Source organism: Ascaphus truei, chromosome 11, assembly GCF_040206685.1.
Source record: "Ascaphus truei isolate aAscTru1 chromosome 11, aAscTru1.hap1, whole genome shotgun sequence".
NCBI classification, from domain to species: domain Eukaryota; kingdom Metazoa; phylum Chordata; class Amphibia; order Anura; family Ascaphidae; genus Ascaphus; species Ascaphus truei.
Window position 1 is genome coordinate 9,137,899 of NC_134493.1, and position 23,213 is coordinate 9,161,111.

Genomic DNA, 23,213 nt, shown 5'->3' on the forward strand with positions numbered 1-23,213 from the left:
AAACCTTTCCTCTCACTCTCCTATGCGGAGCTCTCTGCATGGAGGGGGAGGAGTCAGTGCCTGGTTGCAGGGAGGCGGAGAAGTCGGTGCCTTCTGTCCAATCACCTCCCCTTTCGAAGATCAATTTTCACTCTGTGAATGAGAACTGAAAACTGATTGGGGTGTCAAATTCCGGGTCAGTACTTATTGGATAATGCCGGAATTTCAACCAATCAGAGCAGGGTTTTGAATAATGCCCGGACTTTACCAGCTTTAGCCTATAATAGATTATAAATCCATGAAATAACACCATTTGGTCAGAAAAAAAGTCAAAAGGTTTGAGGGTCTACAAATGTTGCTTCTAACCACAGTAGAGTTAACCCAGTGTTTTGATTAGATGGTATGGGAATAGATCTCTCGCTCTCAATGTTCGAAACGCAATTTATCTTACCATTTTATCGATTTTAGTTGGTATATATGTCCATATATTAAGTTTGTTCCAATTTTTAAATCGATCGTCCTGGGAGAAAATATCTTTAAAAAAAAAACATAAATTATATATTTTCTATCCTAACTCCTTTGACAGTTTTTTATGGTCATTATCAAAAACAATTCATCTTGAATTCGCCAATTCTATATACCCTTATGATCTCTAAACATGTAAAAAGATTGTGTTAGGTTAATTCTGTTCATGTATCGCAGAATGTAATATTAATACTTTTGATAATGTTCTATCCTTCTTGAATTTCAGCATTAACTGAACCTACATGAACTTTAGATCAGCATAGACCCCACCCGAAGACCATTTTTGAAAGACCTGATTTGAGGATGGGTAACTTGAAGTACTTCAGCTAACATAACTTGTGTTGCATTGTAATAATCTAACATTGTTCTACAAATCAGAATATATGGTTTTTACTTGCTGAAAACTCATGTTTTATAAACCTACATTTTTATTGTTTTTCAATATAGCTGTGTTCACTAAATTGTATTATGCTTGCACTAAGTTTTGACAGTAGTAGGAGTACAAATAAAAAGTATTTGCCTAGTGTAATTTGTGTTGTTCATTTCCCCAACTTTTTGTATTGTGTAAGCTGATACAAGTACATTACAGTTTAAGATCAAAAATGTTCAAATAAAGTATTTCATTGAGTTAAATACTTTTCTAGTGCTGCTTTAAAAGCTGAAAATCGTGATGTAAAAGGGATACATCTGAGGAAGTGCTGTGTATTTTCTAAAGTAATAACCTTTGTATTAAATAAAAGTAAGTGCTACTCGGCCTTCTGAACTGTTCATATTATTGACTTCGAAATTATTCAACATCCAAAATGTCTCAGACGCTTCCAAAGCAAACCTGCACAAAAGTCATGAACGTGAGGAGTCTTGCTCATTAATATGCTGTGTACAGCTAGTTTAGGTGCTAGCCTACAGGGTCTAAAAATAAGTGGATCTTAGTTGTTAATTTTGGAAACTAATTGTAAGGAGGATTCTCTATTCCACATTCCAGACTTGTAGATCGAGCAGAACACTTGAGTTACTGATAGATTATTAAGTCCAAAAAATTTGAAGTTTGTGTAACCTCTGCATTTGTAACGCATCATACAGGCAAATAACATCCTTTAAAAACTTACAAACTGTAATTTTGTTTAAAGTATTTTACAACTGAATTGTTGCAAATATTGGTTTGGATACAAGACTTGTATTATTTCTTCAATGTATTGCTGTTGTATTAAGAAATCTATTTGTGCTCACATGTAACATAGAAATGCAAAGCCGTGCTTAAGCTACTGTTTTCAAAAACATATTCTTCCTAATATTCTAATTAGAATAAAACATGTGTAAGTTTTGCTTAAATTAGTTGAAACAACTCGGTTATGACATACAGAATTACAAAAAAATGCTATTAATGATACAAGTAAGTTTGTAAGCGAGTAAATTCTCTCCTCCACCTCCTCCCCTTGCCCAAACACCTATTTTCAGCTCTGGGGATTTCCCAGTTACCAAAATACCTCCTGATAAAGTTACTGAGTTTAATTCTATGGGCAGACAAGATGGCTTCCACATCTCGGGCTAAGAGGAAGTGTGGCTTCCTATCGAATGGTCATTTAAATCTCCTTAAAACAGGTATTTTTTCTTGTTACTTCACTGTTCAGTATCTTGATCTGATGGGATCCCGGTGCTGAAAAATAGCCTTGCTCAACTCGAAGAACCCCATTACAATCTTGTAAAGACAAAAAAATTGTAATTTTAATTGGAGCTTAGGTTGGATTGCTCCTTTTTCTTATTTGTCTTTTTTTTTTTTACTTGGAATTGAAAGCCTTGTACAACACCAGTAATACACCTGAACCCTGTTATAACACGGTGCTTGGGGTCCATATAATGCGACCGTGTTATAACGGGTATCGTTGGGGGGTCCATCATGTACACAATAGCAATCAATGGTCCAAAACCAATACACGATTGAAAGTAAACATTTAATATAAACAAAGCAAGTAGACGAGAATAAATTACCAACACACAATTAATGCATTCCGAAATACATTACAAGCAAATCTAAACCAGAAACACTATTCAATATTGTTATGCAAAAACAAAACCATTGCAAAAACAATTCTATTTCTAACTAACACGATCATACACAACATGGCGCCATCACATGGGACTAGAGCCAATGAGATCGTGAGAACTAAATCAACGATGTCTTTTTCTGTAGTCCCATGTGACGGCGCCATGTTGGTTTTGTTGACGTCATGTGAAATCATGGGAAATGAAGCACAGCCATTCTGATTGGCTGGCTTCATTGTCTTTAAATGACGTCGTCATTTTTTTTCCTTGCACAAAATCACATGCTTTTCACGGACCAATCAGGACCATGAGAACCATTTGATGCAAAATGTGACGTCATAGGCCTATAAAAGCCTATGTCGTCTCATTTTCCAGCTAGATGCCGTGGGGAGAGGACCTCCCCTCTGAAGAAGATGGACAGTGTGTCGCAGAAGAAGCCAGAAGGCCCTGAAGGAGGAGAATGACCACGATCAGGGGGTCTGCAGCCGCCGCCAGAGGGGGAGAGCTGGGATTATTCTCCAAGCTGTCCTAGACTCGGCGGCGCAGCAGCTCTCGCCTCTTCCTGCTTCAGCCTCTGGATGGAGAGGGGGGGATTCCACACAGTAAGGCCTGGGACATAGTAAACACTTCTGTGCTGCTGCTTGCTGCCGCTCGCTCTACCAGGAGTTTTTTTGCTGTCCTGGCAGAGGAGACAGCAAGCGCGCTTGGGAGGCGGGTATCACTGTGTGTGTCACTTGGTAGCTGTGTGTGTGTGTGTGTGTGTGTGTGTGTGTGTGTGTGTGTGTGTGTGTTATATAATATTTTAAAAATTAAAAAAAAAGACGTGAGAATAAATTATTTATTAACATTGTGCAACTTTGATAAATATATTCACACAGAAACACACACACACACTGTGCTGCCTCTACTCACTCTGGTCTGGTGGCTCTGCTATCAGAACACCGACACAATAGGGGAAAAATAGGCCGCAGCCCCATTGGATGGGAGCGGTCACGTTATTATATATATATATATAATATCAAAAAAATAAATAGATGATACCGTTCTGTGCCTAACGAAATGCTTTTATTTGTGCGAGCTTTCGAGATACACTGATCTCTTCTTCCGGCGATGTTACAATGAATGAAGCAAAAGGTAAACTTAAAAACAGTGTCTCTTGGAATGTTATCTGTGCTGTTCCTTCCCCCGGTGTGGATGTGTTTTATGGCTAGAGGTGTCAAAAGGTTACTGTGAAAGCAAGTGAAGAAAGAGAAGGGTTGCCATACTCAAAGGTAATCTTAAAACCCCGAAAGAGAGACGGTTGCATGAATACAAATTTATGCAACTGTTCGGGACACTTAGTAGTGGCCTAAACAGAGATCGAAATTTTATGAGTCATTACTGACAGTAGTGAACTCTCGTCCCATAAGCGCTAAAGGCCATGTCTGTACATACTGTGCTATATGTATGCACACACAGCTGTCTCTCACACATACTAATACTCCTTGTTTTTCCATCCCTATACACCAATAGGGACCACTAAGTATCCACACACACTTTTAGTTGTGCTACTAACTCTCACATTTCCACACCCACCCACACCATTTATATCCAGTCCCACTCCACACACACCTTGTGTAAAGCACTGTATATACTGTGGGCTCTCCATTCATTTTTATTCACACTGATACACATACACACTCTTCACTTGCTTTCACAGTAACCTTTTGACACCTCTAGCCATAAAACACATCCACACCGGGGGAAGGAACAGCACAGATAACATTCCAAGAGACACTGTTTTTAAGTATACCTTTTGCTTCATTCATTGTAACATCGCCGGAAGAGATCAGTGTATCTCGAAAGCTCGCACAAATAAAAGCATTTCGTTAGCCACAGAACGGTATCATCTATTTATTTTTTATTTTTTTGATTATTGAAGCTCGGCTAACACGGTACTGATACCTCTACACATAGTATATATATATGTGTGTATATATATGTGTGTGTATATATATATATATATATATATATATATATATATATATATATATATATATATATACATACTAACTGAGAGACTCGGCGTTGCCCGTGAGTTAAATTTCCTGCTGTGAGTGAGGGAGGGGGGGGGGCAGTGGACAAGAGGGGGGGCAGTGGACAGGAGGGGGGGGGGCAGTGGACAGGAGGGGGGACAGTGAACAGGAGGGGGGGGCAGTGGACAGGAGGGGGGGGGCAGTGGACAGGAGGGGGGGGCAGTGGACAGGAGGGGGGTCGACGACGGTGGACAGGCGGGGGGACGACGACGGTGGACAGGCGGGGGGATGACGACGGTGGACAGGAGGGGGGGACGACGACGGTGGACAGGAGGGGGGGGGCGACGACGGTGGACAGGAGGGGGGGACGACGACGGTGGACAGGAGGGGGGGGCGACGACGGTGGACAGGAGGGGGGGGCGACGACGGTGGACAGGAGGGGGGGGCGACGACGGTGGACAGGAGGGGGGGGCGACGACGGTGGACAGGAGGGGGGGGGCGACGACGGTGGACAGGAGGGGGGGGCGACGACGGTGGACAGGAGGGGGGGACGACGACGGTGGACAGGGGAGGGGGGAACGGAGGACAGAGGGGGGGACGACAGTGGAGGGGGGGGACAGTGGACAGGAGGGGGGGGACAGTGGACGGGAGGGGGGGGGGACAGTGGACGGGAGGGGGGGGGACAGTGGACGGGAGGGGGGGGGGACAGTGGACGGGAGGGGGGGGACAGTGGACGGGAGGGGGGGGACAGTGGACGGGAGGGGGGGGCAGTAGACGGGAGGGGGGGGCAGTGGACGGGAGGGGGGAGGACAGTGGACGGGAGGGGGGAGGACAGTGGACAGGAGGGGGACGACGTGGACAGGAGAGGGACGACAGTGGACAGGAGAGGGACGACAGTGGACAGGAGGGGGAGGGACGACAGTGGACAGGAGGGGGGGACAGACAGTGGACAGGAGGGGGGGAGTGGACACACACACACATAGCCCACTGCCTGTCCCCCCGCCGGGGAGGGGGGGGGGGACAGTGGACACACACATACACAGTGACACACACAGTGTCACACACACACACACACACACAGACACACACAGACACACACAGTGTCACACACAGTGACACACACATACGCCCACTGCCTGTCCCCCCGCCAGGGAGGGGGGAGTGGACAGGAGGGGGGGACAGTGGACACACACATACACAGTGACACACACACAGTTTCACACACAGTGACACACACACACATACGCCCACTGCCTGTCCCCCCCGCCGGGGAGGGGAGGTGAGTCAGCGCCGGGGAGGGGAGGTGAGTCAGCGCCGGGGAGGGGATTTGAGTCAGCGCCGGGGAGTGGAGGTGAGTCAGCGCCGGGGAGGGGAGTCAGCGCCGGTGAGTGGAGCACCGGGGAGGTGATGTGAGTGGAGCGCCAGGGAGGGGAGTGGAGCACCTGGGAGGGGAATGGAGTCAGCGCCGGGGAGGGGAGGTGAGTCAGCACCAGGGAGGGGATTTGAGTCAGCGCCGGGGAGTGGAGGTGAGTCAGCGCCGGGGAGGGGAGTCAGTGCCGGGGAGGGAGGTGAGTGGAGCACCGGGGAGGTGATGTGAGTGGAGCGCCAGGGAGGGGAGTGGAGCACCGGGGAGGGGAATGGAGTCAGCGCCGGGGAGGGGAGTGAGCGCCAGGGAGGGGAGGTGAGTGAGCGCAGGGGAAGTGAATGAGCGCCGGGGAGGGAGCTGAGTGTGATGGGGGGAGGAGAGGTGTGTGTGTGTGTGTGTATACCCGGCGTTGCCCGGAGGCAGGAAGGGGGGCGTGAAAGGCAGGGGGAGTGAGCGCCGGGGAGGTGAATGAGCGCCGGGGAGGGAGGTGAGTGTGATGGGGGGGGAGGAGAGGTGTGTGTGTGTATGCCCGGCGTTGCCCGGAGGCAGGGGAGGGGCATCAAAGGCATGGATTCCTCCCCCTGCATTTCCTCACCTGCCAGCATGCCGCGCTCCTCGAGCTGCTACTGGTTCTCCCCCCCCCCCCCCCCGTGGCCTCTGCCGACTCCCAGTGGCACAAAGGACGTATTAACTCCCTGCCGCCCTGCTCCTCGGGGATGTTGAGCTGTAGAGAGCGTGCTCTTGGAGGTGGGAGGGGGGGGGGGAGAGTGGGGGAGCGACACACACGTGACACCTACCTCTACTTACGGGCGCCGCCATCTTCTCACTCGGCACTGCGAGGGGGGAAGGGGGTCCTTCCGAGCGCTGCCATCTTCGGCGCCGCGAGGCAGCTGCAGCCTGCCTGTTCCCCCGCCGGGGAGGGAGGTGAGTTGGAGCGCCGGGGAGGGAGGTGAGTTGGAGGGAGGTGAGTGGAGCGCCGGGGAGGGAGGTGAGTTGGAGCGCCGGGGAGGGAGGTGAGTTGGAGCGCCGGGGAGGGAGGTGAGTTGGAGCGCCGGGGAGGGAGGTGAGTTGGAGCGCCGGGGAGGGAGGTGAGTTGGAGCGCCGGGAAGGGAGGTGAGTTGGAGCGCCGGGGAGGGAGGTGAGTTGGAGCACCGGGCAGGGAGGTGAGTTGGAGCGCTGGTGAGGGAGGTGAGTTGGAGTGCCGGGGAGGGAGGTGAGTTGGAGCGCTGGGGAGGGAGGTGAGTTGGAGTGCCGGGGAGGGAGGTGAGTTGGAGCGCTTGGGAGGGAGGTGAGTTGGAGTGCTGGGGAGGGAGGTGAGTTGGAGCGCCGGGGAGGGAGGTGAGTTGGAGCGCCGGGGAGGGAGGTGAGTTGGGGAGGGAGGTGAGTTGGAGCACCGGGGAGGGAGGTGAGTTGGAGCGCTGGAGAGGGAGGTGAGTTGGAGCGCCGGGGAGGGAGGTGAGTTGGAGCGCCAGGGAGGTAGGTGAGTTGGAGCGCCGGGGAGGGAGGTGAGTTGGAGCGCTGGTGAGGGAGGTGAGTTGGAGCGCTGGTGAGGGAGGTGAGTTGGAGCGGAGGTGAGTTGGAGCGCCAGGGAGGGAGGTGAGTTGGAGCACCGGGGAGGGAGGTGAGTTGGGGAGGGAGGTGAGTTGGAGCGCCGGGGAGGGAGGTGAGTTGGAGCGCTGGGGAGGGAGGTGAGTTGGAGCACCGGGGAGGGAGGTGAGTTGGAGTGCTGGTGAGGGAGGTGAGTTGGAGCACCGGGGAGGGAGGTGAGTTGGAGCGCCGGGGAGGGAGGTGAATTGGAGTGCTGGTGAGGGAGGTGAGTTGGAGTACCGGGGAGGGAGGTGAGTTGGAGCACTGGGGAGGGAGGTGAGTTGGAGTGCTGGTGAGGGAGGTGAGTTGGAGCGCCGGGGAGGGAGGTGAGTTGGAGTGCCGGGGAGGGAGGTGAGTTGGGGAGGGAGGTGAGTTGGAGCGCCAGGGAGGGAGGTGAGTTGGAGCGCTGGGGAGGGAGGTGAGTTGGAGCGCCGGGGAGGGAGGTGAGTTGGAGCGCCAGGGAGGGAGGTGAGTTGGAGCGCCGGGGAGGGAGGTGAGTTGGAGCGCCGGGGAGGGAGGTGAGTTGGAGCGCTGGGGAGGGAGGTGAGTTGGAGTGCTGGTGAGGGAGGTGAGTTGGAGCACCGGGGAGGGAGGTGAGTTGGAGCGCCGGGGAGGGAGGTGAGTTGGAGTGCCGGGGAGGGAGGTGAGTTGGAGCGCTTGGGAGGGAGGTGAGTTGGAGCGCCGGGGAGGGAGGTGAGTTGGAGCACCGGGGAGGGAGGTGAGTTGGAGCGCCGGGGAGGGAGGTGAGTTGGAGCGCCGGGGAGGGAGGTGAGTTGGAGCGCCGGGGAGGGAGGTGAGTTGGAGCGCCGGGGAGGGAGGTGAGTTGGAGTGCCGGGGAGGGAGGTGAGTTGGAGCGCCGGGGAGGGAGGTGAGTTTGGGAGGGAGGTGAGTTGGAGCGCCGGGGAGGGAGGTGAGTTGGAGCGCCGGGGAGGGAGGTGAGTTGGAGCGCCAGGGAGGTAGGTGAGTTGGAGCGCCGGGGAGGGAGGTGAGTTGGAGCGCTGGTGAGGGAGGTGAGTTGGAGCGCTGGTGAGGGAGGTGAGTTGGAGCGGAGGTGAGTTGGAGCGCCAGGGAGGGAGGTGAGTTGGAGCACCGGGGAGGGAGGTGAGTTGGGGAGGGAGGTGAGTTGGAGCGCCGGGGAGGGAGGTGAGTTGGAGCGCTGGGGAGGGAGGTGAGTTGGAGCACCGGGGAGGGAGGTGAGTTGGAGTGCTGGTGAGGGAGGTGAGTTGGAGCACCGGGGAGGGAGGTGAGTTGGAGCGCCGGGGAGGGAGGTGAATTGGAGTGCTGGTGAGGGAGGTGAGTTGGAGTACCGGGGAGGGAGGTGAGTTGGAGCACTGGGGAGGGAGGTGAGTTGGAGTGCTGGTGAGGGAGGTGAGTTGGAGCGCCGGGGAGGGAGGTGAGTTGGAGTGCCGGGGAGGGAGGTGAGTTGGGGAGGGAGGTGAGTTGGAGCGCCAGGGAGGGAGGTGAGTTGGAGCGCTGGGGAGGGAGGTGAGTTGGAGTGCCAGGGAGGGAGGTGAGTTGGAGCGCCAGGGAGGGAGGTGAGTTGGAGCACCGGGGAGGGAGGTGAGTTGGAGCGCCGGGGAGGGAGGTGAGTTGGAGCGCTGGGGAGGGAGGTGAGTTGGAGTGCTGGTGAGGGAGGTGAGTTGGAGCACCGGGGAGGGAGGTGAGTTGGAGCGCCGGGGAGGGAGGTGAGTTGGAGTGCCGGGGAGGGAGGTGAGTTGGAGCGCTTGGGAGGGAGGTGAGTTGGAGCGCCGGGGAGGGAGGTGAGTTGGAGCACCGGGGAGGGAGGTGAGTTGGAGCGCCGGGGAGGGAGGTGAGTTGGAGCGCCGGGGAGGGAGGTGAGTTGGAGCGCCGGGGAGGGAGGTGAGTTGGAGCGCCGGGGAGGGAGGTGAGTTGGAGTGCCGGGGAGGGAGGTGAGTTGGAGCGCCGGGGAGGGAGGTGAGTTTGGGAGGGAGGTGAGTTGGAGCGCCGGGGAGGGAGGTGAGTTGGAGCGCTGGGGAGGGAGGTGAGTTGGAGCACTGGGGAGGGAGGTGAGTTGGAGTGCCGGGGAGGGAGGTGAGTTGGAGCGCCGGGGAGGGAGGTGAGTTGGAGCGCCGGGGAGGAGGTGAGTTGGAGCGCCGGGGAGGGAGGTGAGTTGGAGCGCCGGGGAGGGAGAGATAGAGAGAGAGGTGTGTGTGTGTGTGTGTGTGTGTGTGTGTGTGTGTGTGTGTGTGTGTGTGTGTGTGGCCGAGGGGGAAGAGAGTGGCAGTTGGATGACATCAGACCCACCAATCTGATTGGCCAGAGGCTGGGGACCAATCAGATTCACCGCAGATAGCACTAACCTTTCAATTTTATATATTAAGATATATTACACCACTAACCCCTTAAGGTCCCTAACATTTTTGGGATGCACAGCAATGACACTATAGGCTGGCGGTGGCCCTCGGGTGTTCCCCGCAGGTGTCCCCGCTTGCCTGCAGTATCAAGTCTGAGTCCCAAAAAAAAAATTAAAAAACACATAAATACTTTTACATTTGTAACAGTGTTTTCTCTGGGCCCTTCTGATCCTGACCCATATGTAAGAAAATCCCCCAATTACATGGATGTGTGATATGTGGTGCACCTGCTGGTAACAGGACTCCTTAGTCTTTCGCTGGGTTGGTATTGGGGAAGTATCACCATGTCAGGCGTCTGAGGTAGTGTGCTCTGAGTCCTACTCACATCTGGTACAGCGCCTCCACCCCATCAGGATCTCTGCGGCAGCAGGGGGAAGTATCTGATGTGGAACTCCTCCTTGGTGCATCCTCCTGGGGAATAACACCACACTCACATGGGAGGAATCTTTTGAACCAGGGCATCTTTAATGTCATCTCCATAAACAGACTGCCCCTCATTGCGGCCGTCACTTAGCCACTCATTCTGTTGAAGTCCTCCTTGCAGAAAGTTCCTCCTCTCTTAATTGAGTTGTTTCCACCTCTCCCCTAAGGGAGATCCACCAGCTGTGCCAGGTCCCTGGACACAGTGTGTAATCAGCTTGCACTGAAGTATCTGACAGGCAGACTTGAACTGCTGCAGACACTTCACTCAAGAACATAAGACCATAACCACTAACTTTTGGCAGTTCTGTGTCTTATATAGCCTCCAGAAGCAGACCCACCTTTGTGTCACTAACAGTGGACACAAAGCATATTGTCACTTCCTTTGTTACATATGACACCTCACCAGGGTTTGAGGGCAAACATCCATGATCGTTACTGGCAACCCTGCATACTTACCAGGATTACTGCCAGCATGAGAAAGATATATACACCATTTTTACACATGGCTACACATAAATACACCCCCCCCCCCCCCACTACCCACCCCGTGAGGCATAAACACATCTCCTCTGAAGAAGATGGACAGTGCGTCGAAGAAGAAGAAGCCTGAAGACCCTGCAGACGGTGAAGAAGACACAGAAAAGAAGACCACAGACGGTATGGATTATAAAGACAAGAAAGAAGACACCACATTGGATTACAAAGGTTTTTTTATTTGATGGGTTCCTGGTTCCTGTCTTTGGATTTGTTGCAGACATAGTGGTTCCCCCGGAAGTCGGTCATTGGTCATCTAATGGTAAGTAAACTAAAGAAATGCATTTTATGTAAGTTGTAACTTTTTTTTTTTTTCCTAACATGTCAGATTTATTTTTTTAATGTCCATTTTATGCCCATGTATGTATATATATCCGTATGAAGCTATATACATACTTTTTTATTAAAGGGTTGTTTTGCAAATGTTTATTGCATTTGTTTATGTCTTGTACAAGTATTTTCCCTGTTTGGTTACAATTGTGTGTGTGAAATGTTATGTAGAATTAGTTATGTCATTTCAGATGATGATGGTTGCATGGATTTATGTTGGGACCCTGCCTTTATTTTTTATTGTGGCTTATTTGGTGAAGTTAGATTGTGTATGATTGTGTTAGTTAGAAATAGAATTGTTTTTGCAATGGTTTTGTTTTTGCATACCAATATTGATTAGTGTTTTTGGTTTAGATTTACTTGTAATGTATTTCGGATGCCATTAATTGTGTGTTGGTAATTTATTCTTGTCTTCTTGCTTTGTTTAAATTGAATGTTTACTTTCAATCGTGTATTTGTTTTGAACCATTGATTGCTATTGTGTACATGATGGAAATATTATTTGCATCATGTACACATTGTTCAATTTTATGTTTTACTGCAATTTGCTATTTACTGGTTTGGATAGGTGCTTGCTGTATTCTATTATGAGATGTGTTTTAATTGTCATTTGGCTTTTTTTTAAATTTGGCAGTGATGTTGTCAATTAGAGATCGGAAGTTTTCAATTTGTACTTGGATATCCTTTACCATTTCTTTGTAGATTGCTTAATCATACATATATTTGTAATATTATATATATATATATATATATATATATATATATATATATATATATATATATATATATATATATATATATATATGAATGATGAAGCCACTCTACAAATGAATGGGTGCAGGGTGGCTTAACCCAGCGGTGCGCAAACTGTGGGGCGCGACCCCCAGGGGGGGCGCAAGACTACCGACGGGGGGCGCGGGGTTTACAGAGGCCCCGCGCGCTTCCCGAAGGCACTTAAATTAAGTGCCGGGGGAGCTGCAGGGCCTCTGCAAACCTAACTTACCGTGGCTCCAGCGGCTTCCTCCTGCGTCACCATGGCAACGCGGTGTCAAAATGACGCTGCGAGGTCATGTGACGTCACGTTGCTATGGCAACGTGACGTCATTACGCCGGAGCGCGGGTACGTTGGGGTTGGGGGGGCGCGGGAGTGAGGGGACAGCCGGCAGGGGGGCGCAGGGAAAAAAGTTTGCGCCCCCCTGGCTTAACCCATTAATTACTTTAGCGCTTATTAACCGTTATTGTTATTAAGGGGTTAAGTAACACCACAATATATTTGCTATATGGTGTGGGTGGGTTATGTATAGTTTATTAATAATTGTTATGTTTCTTGTGGGTGTGTGTATTATTTTGAATGGGGGTAGGGGGTATTGTCCCCAAGGGACGGAGGGTAGGCCTCCCAGTGTTTAGGGGTGATGGTGGTTATGCCTCACGGGGGTGGGTAGTGGGGTGGGGTGTATTTATGTTAAAGTATTTGTGTTTTTTTTTTTAAAATTTGGGGCACAGACTTGATACTGCAGGCAAGCGGGGACCCCTGCGGGAACACCCGAGGGCCACCGCCAGCCTATAGTACCATTCCTGTGTCTAAAAAAAATAACTATTGGTTATGTATAGAAGGGGGGGTTTAGGAGTTGTTGGTGGCACAGAGGCTGATTGTGTTGTGAATTGCAATGTTTATTGGGGGCAATTGTCCCCAATAAACATGCTACTGTCACTTAACCCCTTTATTGCCTTAACGGATAGCCGCTAAGGTAATGAAGCAGCATTACAGTATTTGTATTAATAGTGTACATGTGCAGAGGGTCTCCGAACATGAATCGTGTTGGTTTTATGTCCGGGGACCCCCTGCTTCCCGAGATACAGGCACCTTTATGAAGTGCCGGTATCTCCTATGAATGGAAATGTCCCGCGTCACGTGATCGGGCTATCTCCATGCATAGGAGATACCGACACCTCGTAACGGGGCCTGTATCTCGTGAAGCAGGGGGTCCCCGGACATAAAACCATCGCGGTTCATCTCCGGAGACCCCCTGCACATCTACAATATTAATAGATTTGTTATGTAAAAAAAATTATTTGCCGGCGAGATTTGTGCAGAGAGAGGTGGATCTCGCTCTCTGCTGACAGATCTCGCCAGCGGAGCCCTTCTCGCCAGGGCTCGCCATCTCTCTGCCGGATTCCTCTCCCAGATATGCGCACTTTCCTGCATACTGCGAGGGGAATCCGCCAAAAACATGGAGAGTGTGAAACGCATGAGAGTGACTGTATCTGTATCAGTGCTTTCTTTTTTGTCCATGTTTTTTATTTAATAAATCCTTCTGATTATTCACCTATTCATCAATGCTGTGCACCGACCGGTTTGTCCCCTGCTGGGGAGTTCTTCACATACTGGGTCTAGATACCAGGGAGCACGCTGAGCAGAAGATCCATTACGCTGTTTAAATTTGGAAGCTACAGGCCACCATACATTTTTACTATCTACATGAAAGAGATGATGTCACGCGGTTTGGGCGGGGAGGTCTGAGGGTCCCGGCGGGAGTCACTACAGGCATGACGCGAAGCTGTGAGAGCCGCTGACGAGCAGAGTGAAGCAACGCGGAGATGTGGATTCCACACGCGACATCAACAGTGCCGTGAGAGATGTGCCAGTCGAGGTCTACTCCATGATACAAGCGTGCAGACATCTACCCGATTTACCACATCAGGCTTCCCCCTCTCCAGCAGCCCATTACAATGCCGTGAGTACTATCACCCACCGAGGGATTACTCTATGATTATACAGCGGAACTTCTGCCTTATTTCTTTATTTGTGAGAGACTTTTGGGCGCCGGATTCCCTGAGCATTTCATGCTTTGATGTTTTTTTTATTTACGTCTGACGAATGGCCATTCTCGCAGTTTTCTGCATAGGCCCCTGTGTCGGCAGTTAGCAATCTATTCTTGCAGAAATAACAAATATATATGGCCTACCGGTGCCGCTACAGTTACTGTTTTTGGCAGCAGGGCACGCTGTGGGACTACAACCGCTACTGCCTCTGTGCCAATGGATTATCGCTGCGGGGGGGTCCAATCCGGAAGCACGGACCCCCATACCGCAAGACTGGCACCGTCATCTCGAGCCACGTTTTTATTTATTTTTTAGCTGCAGCTCCGGACACAATATTGTGCTACATCTGCATTTAAAGCAGACTTCAAACCTTTTATTTTTGTTCCTGGCAGTTTTTGGTTTTATTTAAAAAGGCCCAACGCCTGCAGGATAGTGTTCACATGGCAACTCCTGGTTTTTTTTTTTTTTGCTCCTTTCTCCACTTCTCCAAGCAACAGAACACCATATGAACAGGAGCAGGGAGGGGAAGAAGTGAGAGGAGAGGGTAAGCTTTACTTGTGCAATATCACGATGTGCAAAGTAAAGGTTAACACAAGTGGGATTATCTAGAGGAAATCAAATTCCTTCCATGTCCGATCTAAACTATCTCTAAAAATATATTTCAAATAATTTATAGATGTCTTATAGTTGTGAAAACATGTTCAGGTATGTAGATTTAGCTCCTTAACAATATCAACAAAGATGTTGTCATCAGCAAAGTTTGAGACTTTGCTCTCGATGCCAACCTCAAGGTCATTAATAAACAAGTTAAAAAGCAGGGGTCCCAGTACCGATCCCTGAGGTACTCCACTCTCAACTTTCGCCCCACCTGAAAAATGTCCATTTAAGAGAATCCTTCAACAAATTGTCTGGTGGCCCTTTTTGAAGGAGAGGGCCGTTGCCACTGACCTTTTCCCTTTCATGCCACACTGATGGAACCTTTTTCACACGCAAAAAACATTTTTGGTTAATTTCCAATTTGAATTTGGACCTCAGATCAAGCCATAGTCTGGATTAAATCAATCCGGGAAAGCCCCTAACTTTCAGATTCTGGGAAGCTCACACTGCCACACTTGATAATCCATCCTCACATAGTGAGTCAAACATATATATTTAAAAATACCTACAGATGTAAGATTTGGGTAAAATAAAGAAAAAAATCAATTGCCCAGCTATAACACCTTATATATGTCACTGGAATTAGCATACTTTGGTCATAGAGGGGAGAGCCACTGAAAAGTGAATTTAAAATTGGGTTTTTTTTTTTTTTTTTTTTTAAAGTATCCTGGCTGTATGATTGGGGTAAAACCAGCATAAAATACTTCACCAGATTTATCAACTAAAAATAGTGCAAAAGTGCTTGTACTATTTAGTGAAGCTAGTCAGTAAGGTTATATTTATACCACCATGAATATTCGGCATTAAAATTAATTCATGCCTAAAATGTGCATTAAAAAGATATTGACAGTCATATACAATTGAGTCGTGACAAGCAAAACAGAGACTATTGAAGGGAATTGCTTACCTCTGCTCTGCATTATCATGCTCCAATCCTGTGTTAACGTGGGCTTGAGGTTTATTAATTGCCACTTTTAGACTTGTTTTTTTTTTTTAACTTTCAAATCGGACAAAATGTGGCACAAAAATTAGATACGTTCTACCAAATTTAAATCCATCAAACTAATAAACAGGATGGAAGGTTTATGAAGAAAGACTATATAAAAGTTAGGATTAGGTTAGCCCTTGCATGCGCAGACTTTCCCCCCTGCGCGCCCCCGCCCCCCGCCTGCTCTCCTCCCCTGCTCGCGCCCCCTCCTTACCTTGTCTTTGGCATCAAATGACACCGCAGAGTTACGTGACCCCGCGGTGTAATTTGACGCCACGTTGCCATGGCGACACGTTGCTGAAGGTAAGGGAAGTTGCAAAGGCCTCACACGATTCCCGGCATTTAATTTAAATGCCTTGGGGAAGAGCGCAGGGCCTCTGCGACCTGCATGATCTCTTGCTATCAGTACCCTCCTCATGATGCCACAACATCAAATAGTGTCGCGTTGCCAGGACAATGGGATGCCATGTCATGTTGTGTCCCGTTCTTAAGAAATCCAGGGGGAGCATATGGGAGAGAAGAGAAACAGCGACACAGGCAATATAAGTGGAGACGTAGGAACACAATAGGAATGTAAAGATAGTATTCTTGGCTCTATGTCCAGCCTACTCACAGGAAAGAAGTTTACACAGGGCGTTGAGGGATTAAATCCCACGTATGAATGGTGAACGCGTCCCCTCCGATGACACAGAGATAGGTATGTGCTCCAACAGATGTAAAAAGATAAGAATGACTACATAGCACAGATCAATAAAATAAAAGGAAATTTTTATAGTAAAATATAAAAAACGCACTTACAATAGTGCCAGTAAATTAGTGAACCACAGAACAGATCACAAGGTCTCTCACCGCCTCCCGCAATGTGTGGGGTCACCAACATCAGCTGTGGGGATCCCCCGTCTTTTGTGCTCTCTGCCGGCGCTCTCGATCAGCTGGGGAGTTCTCTGTATAGAGTATCTTTTCCCTCCGTTTCGGCGTCTCAGCACACTCACAGCCAACTCGGACGCACTGCTGACGTCACTGCAGGCGGTTTTGGATACGGATCATCTGTGTGGCCAAAATTACTCCACTCTACGCGTTTCGCCCATTAGACACTGTTAGCGGCTTCGTCAGGAGTCCCGTTGTCATGGCAATGCGGCACCCAGCGGCGCCAACGGGACGATGCATGACAATGACCCATCCCGTTGTTAGAAAATCTATTAATTTTTTTAGTTATTTTTAATAATTTTTTGTATATCACGTTACTAATCACATACAGTACAGGTTTTAATAGATGCATTATTGGACATGGGAACAAATAATCCCCATTTCTTAAAAAGAGCGTAGTTTATCAGTCTCATTAGGCTTACCAAAAAAAATCTTTACGTTTTAATGTTGTATGAAATTTATAAAGGTCAACATGAGTTTAAAATGCATCAACTGCCGTAGTTAACATAATGATGAACGTTTTGTAGGAGACTCCAAATATGTCCGTGTAGTCTCCCCCTCATAACCCCATATTTGGGTATCTTCCTCATTCAGGTATTACAGCCGTGCATCTTACCAGCGCGGCAGAGAGACAGGGATACATCTGTCAGAGGTGCTATGCAGACATCTGCAGCTGAGTATCGGTATTCTCTCTCCCGGCAGCTGACCCAAAAGGATTAACGCTAATTCTGACTTTCTAGAAATAGTATTTAAAAAAGTGTGTGTTTCTTAAGTTGGAAGTGTACGCTGGATTGGAGATGTCATAAAGTTGATTTGGAAATGTTCCATAATCAATAGGAGTTGAATCACAAAATATTGAATTGTGAAATAAAGAATGAAGAGACAAACAACAATAAAGTCATTCATAAATCAAAATAGATCTTCCACATAACAAAACCGCAAACATGAATTATTGGCAAGTAAGTTATTATTGTGCTGTCTTTCTGCCAGTTTTGTTTCTGTGGAATGATAGAATATTTTTGTAAGAGCATGAGCTATCTTTTTTTTCTATTAAATATGAACCAAAACTGAGAAATGGAGGGGGGGGGAGTGAGTGATATGGTAAGAGTGGGTGACATGTATGAATATCTTTATTATTATAGCGCCATTCATGTACATAGCACAATATTTCAAGGGTATCATGCATAAAGGGATTAAGTGCTTTAAACACAAAAGTGGACATTAGGAAACTGAGTCCCTGCCCTGCTGAAGAGTTTACAATCTAGGTGGTAAGTAGGAAAACTATGTATATGTATACAAAGAGATAACAATATACACTAATGTAAGGTTAAAAAGTGTATCTGTCAGCTCTGTCCCCTTCAGGGACTGAAGAGGTTAGAGCAGTATGTGTCAGCATTGCTTTTCTCAGAGACCAAAATGGTAAAAGTATTTTAGCTTTGGGACAAGCTGTCTCAGGATACCTTTCTGTAACGCTCGGCCTGCCCACAAGCCAGATGAGACCCCGGGACTTAGGTGGAAAGGAGCAATACCAAACACCTGACAGTAAACGGGGGCACGGCCGGAGTGTGGAAGTAGCGAAGATGGTTTGGGTAACAATAATAGAATGGGTACCGTACTTGCCAACTCCAGCGGTGGATGGTAAAGTCCGTAAGCCAATGGTCGTGGAATGGCGAGAGCAGCGTAGTAGAGTGTCCATAAGCCTGGGTCGTGGGGCGGAGAGAGCAGCGCAGTAGATTGTCCGTATGCCGTGTCCAGGGGAATAGAAGTCTGTGAGGTAGTGAGTCCAAAGCCAAATCCAAGGGTAACAGAAAGCAGCGTAAATGAAGTCCAAAACCAAAGGTCAATATCGAGGGAAGTCAGCAGAAATCCAGGGACAGGAACAGGGACTGAAAGACAAGAGAGGCCAGTCAACAGCAGACAGCACCAAGGTACAGAAGCTATGCAGAGCAAAGAGGAAATGGTGAGGGGAGACTAAATAGGGGGCTGGAACCAATCAGAGGAAGGGGAGGAACGGAGGAGTGGCCCGAGGGAGGACCTGATAGGGGAAACGTGCCTGGGTAGCTGAGGCCTTTCGGAGCAAGGGGAGGGACGGAGGAGCGGCCCGAGGGAGGACCTGATAGGGGAAAGGTGCCTGGGTAGCTGGAGACTGTTAGAGCAAGGGGAGGAACGGGGGAGCGGCCCGGGAAAGAGCCTGATAGGAGAGAAGGGGGGGACCTGACGGGGCAGGGAAGCGCGTGATGTGCGCGCCGCATCAGCGGAGGCGGAGTCAGGTGCTCGGTGCCAGTAAATTGAGGCATGGGTCCGCGCGCGCCCTTAGGGGTGACGCGCGCGACCCGGAAGTGTGGGAGCAGCCATGGAGGGGGCCGTAAGGAGCGAGGCACGCCGCGGGGAGCCTGGGCGGCACGGAGCAAAGGTAAGGAGGCGCTGGAAGCGGGTATACCCGCAGCGCAGATCCTTACACTTACACGAGAAGTAAGACCACCAAGCCTTATATGACCCCATTAAATAGCTGTTGCTCAGCAGTAAAATGTTTAAGTTTTACAGGAAAGACATTTTTAAAGGTTACATGTAAATTTAGATGTGTGATCTATATATTGGAACTCAATTTGTAACATGTAATGAACTGACAAACGTTTTTTTTCCTTCTTGCCTTTCTGTATAAAAGACCGCTCCGTTCACACATTAAATCAGTTGTGAGAAACCAGCATTCCTTGTGTTACTGTTTTCTCGCACTCCAGGCTCGTAACTGTCATATCTGAGACCAAAAGCATACCAGGGCCGTGGAAAACTCCCAGGGTAGAGTAAGGTTGCCTGGCCCAGGTATATTCAGGTATATTGGACCCATCAACTAACATGCGTAAAATTCAACAGAATAAAAGGTAGCAACTACAGTCATCTGAAAAGGAAGGTACACCCTCTTTGAATTCTATGGTTTTACATATCAGGACATAATAACAATCATCTGTTCCTTAGCAGGTCTAAAAATTAGGTAAATACAACCTCAGATGAACAACAACAAATGACATATTACACCATGTCATAATTTATTTAACAAAAATAATGAATTCCACATTTTAACTGCCCTTACTGTAAAAAAACCACTTTCCTTTGATGTTGGTGAAATCTCCTTTCCTCCAACCTTAAGGGATGCCCCTGAGTCCATTGTACTGCCCTTGGGATGAATAGTTCTTTTGAAAGCTCCCTTTACTGTCCTCGAATATATTTATATATAGTTATATGGAAAATAAGTTATATCCGTGGCGCTTGGCACTAAGACACACTAAATCAAAAGGATATATATACAACCAGATGGAAGGTAAATCCACTTGGGTTCTCCATGTGCAGGCGATCAGTCATGTGAAAGAGATAAATGGAATAACATAGTGTAATATAGTAACTAACAGTGACATAAAACACAACTGACAAATGCTGAGACAAACGGATGCTGAGACAAACAGGTGACTGGGATTAGTAAAAAAAAACATTTAATAAAACAACTAAATAAACAATGAAAAGGTCAAAAAATATATAACACACAATGTTAAATATAAAATGATAGGTCCCATGTGCACTCCAGCAGTAGCTGGACTGTCCGCTTACCAGAAACAAGATGGTTAAAGGCGGTGGATAATTCAGAGAGTATCCCCTCTCGTGATGGTTCCTATCAGCTCCAAGGCATCTCGTGGTAGTCAGCGTTGGCTTCCGGGAGGGACACTCCCAACCTTCCAAACCACAGACCTCCGCAGAGCAACCGCATCGGGCTCCGTCTCACAGGACGCCCGCACATGCGCGGTAGCAGCGCAGATTCGAAGGAGGTAAATTCAAGCTGGTAGATTCGTCAGAGCCTTGTTCAGCGGGATGGTGTGGAAAACAGCAGCAGATTCGCCAAAACGAATGCTATATCCGTGGAGATGGCAACAAGGAGTGTGGTAATCACTGTGGGGACAGCGGTGCACAAATGGGACCACCCTACGCATTTCGGAAGTCGTGGCTTCCTTCCTCAGGGGTAGAAAAGTTTTGCCTCAGTCTCTATGTGTCCATATATATATAGTCCCGATTTAAAGGTACAGTTTCTAAATATAGAATTGGACATGCGCAATTGCATCATTTTGGACTGGATGTCTCAGCAACAGTGAACATAGAAAGACAAACAATACATAAACACCAGGAATCATAAAAAAATCATATAAATACATAAATAATAACAACTAACTGGCATACATGCATAAGATCAAGAATATTGAAGGGTAATGTAAGAACATATATTGAATCATTATACGTAATCCAATGCCCATTGTTAACCCTTTAGTATCTCTCTAGCATAGCCTTTATAGAAAGATATGATGATATACTGTATATCATCAGAATTAGTATTTGACAAATCAGAACACCAGAGTGTATGACAATGAACAAAGAATGGATAATGCAAGGGAAATCCAAGGTGGACAGTATGCAAATAAAGCAATAGACCACAAATAGAAGTTAACCGCAGGCTGTCACAGCAAAAGCAACAAATAGCACCTAACACAAAACTGAGTGTTTAGTGTCCAGTACATGACGGTCTTAGCCATCAAAAAATGGTGCAAACAGTAATAGAAAATGTGATAGAAGATGTGTATTAACCGCCAAATATGTGGATACTTATATATGTATAAATGTATAGTATAAAACTAAATAGATAATAGAGAAGATAATTAAGACACATATAAAATGTTCTAAACCTTATGAAATATTATATTTATATAGGTGAATAAACCCCCATACAGTGACCTGTAAATAGTGACAAGTGTAAGATGATCAATGTGTATATAATACTAGATAGTAACTAAATACAGATAGCAGAAATTATATAGTGGACTACAAAAATGGTTTACTTATTAGTGAGAAAAGCTTTGAGGTCAAACTCAATATTGAGACCAGAAGGTATAAGAGTCTGAAGCTCATATATCCAAAAGGACTCTTTTTTGCCCAGGAGGCTGTTGATATTGCCTACTCGCCAATTCGGTGTAAGAGCCTCTATGGCCATACATTTTAGACCTGTAGGATCTTTGCCATGTACCTGGAGAAAATGATTCGACACACTGTGTGTGATCAAGCCCTTAGTGATATTGTAGATATGAAGTTATATCCGTGGCGCTTGGCACTAAGACACACTAAATCAAAAGGATATATACACCCAGATGGAGGGTAAATCCACTTGGGTTCTCCATGTGCAGGCGATCAGTCATGTGAAAGAGATAAATGGAATAACATAGTGTAATACAGTAACTAACAGTGACATAAAACACAACGGACAAATGCTGAGGCAAACGGATGCTGAGACAAACAGGTGACTGGGATTAGTAAAAAAACATTTAATAAAACAACTAAATAAACAATGAAAAGGTCAAAAAATATATAACACACGATGTAAAATATAAAATGATAGGTCAATATCAACAGCCTCCTGGGCAAAAATGAGTCCATTTGGATATATGAGCGTCAGATTCTTATACCTTCTGGTCTCAATATTGAGTTTGACCTCAAAGCTTTTCTCACTAATAAGTAAACCATTTTTGTAGTCCACTATATAATTTCTGCTATCTGTATTTAGTTACTATCTAGTATTATATACACATTGATCATCTTACACTTGTCACTATTTACAGGTCACTGTATGGGGGTTTATTCACCTATATAAATATAATATTTCATAAGGTTTAGAACATTTTATATGTGTCTTAATTATCTTCTCTATTATCTATTTAGTTTTATACTATACATTTATACATATATAAGTATTCACATATTTGGCGGTTAATACACATCTTCTATCACATTTTCTATCACTATTTGCACCATTTTTTGATGGCTAAGACCGTCATGTACTGGACACTGAACACTCAGTTTTGTGTTAGGTGCTATTTGTTGCTTTTGCTTTGACAGCCTGCGGTTAACTTCTATTTGTGGTCTATTGCTTTATTTGCATACTGTCCACCTTGGATTTCCCTTGCATTATCCATTCTTTGTTCATCGTCATACACTCTGGTGTTCTGATTTGTCAAATACTAATTCTGATGATATACAGTATATCATCATATCTTTCTATAAAGGCTATGCTAGAGAGATACTAAAGGGTTAACAATGGGCATTGGATTACGTATAATGATTCAATATATGTTCTTACATTACCCTTCAATATTCTTGATCTTATGCATGTATGCCAGTTAGTTGTTATTATTTATGTATTTATATGATTTTTTTATGATTCCTTGTGTTTATGTATTGTTTGTCTTTCTATGTTCACTGTTGATGAGACATCCAGTCCAAAATGATGCAATTGCGCATGTCCAATTCTATATTTAGAAACTGTACCTTTAAATCGGGACTATATATATATGGACACATAGAGACTGAGGCAAAACTTTTCTACCCCTGAGGAAGGAAGTCACGACTTCCGAAGCGCGTAGGGTGGTCCCATTTGTGCACCGCTGTCCCCACAGTGATTATCACACTCCTTGTTGCCATCTCCACGGATATAGCACTCGTTTTGGCGAATCTGCTGCTGTTTTCCACACCATCCCGCTGAACAAGGCTCTGACGAATCTACCAGCTTGAATTTACCTCCTTCGATTCTGCGCTGCTACTGCGCATGTGCGGGCGTC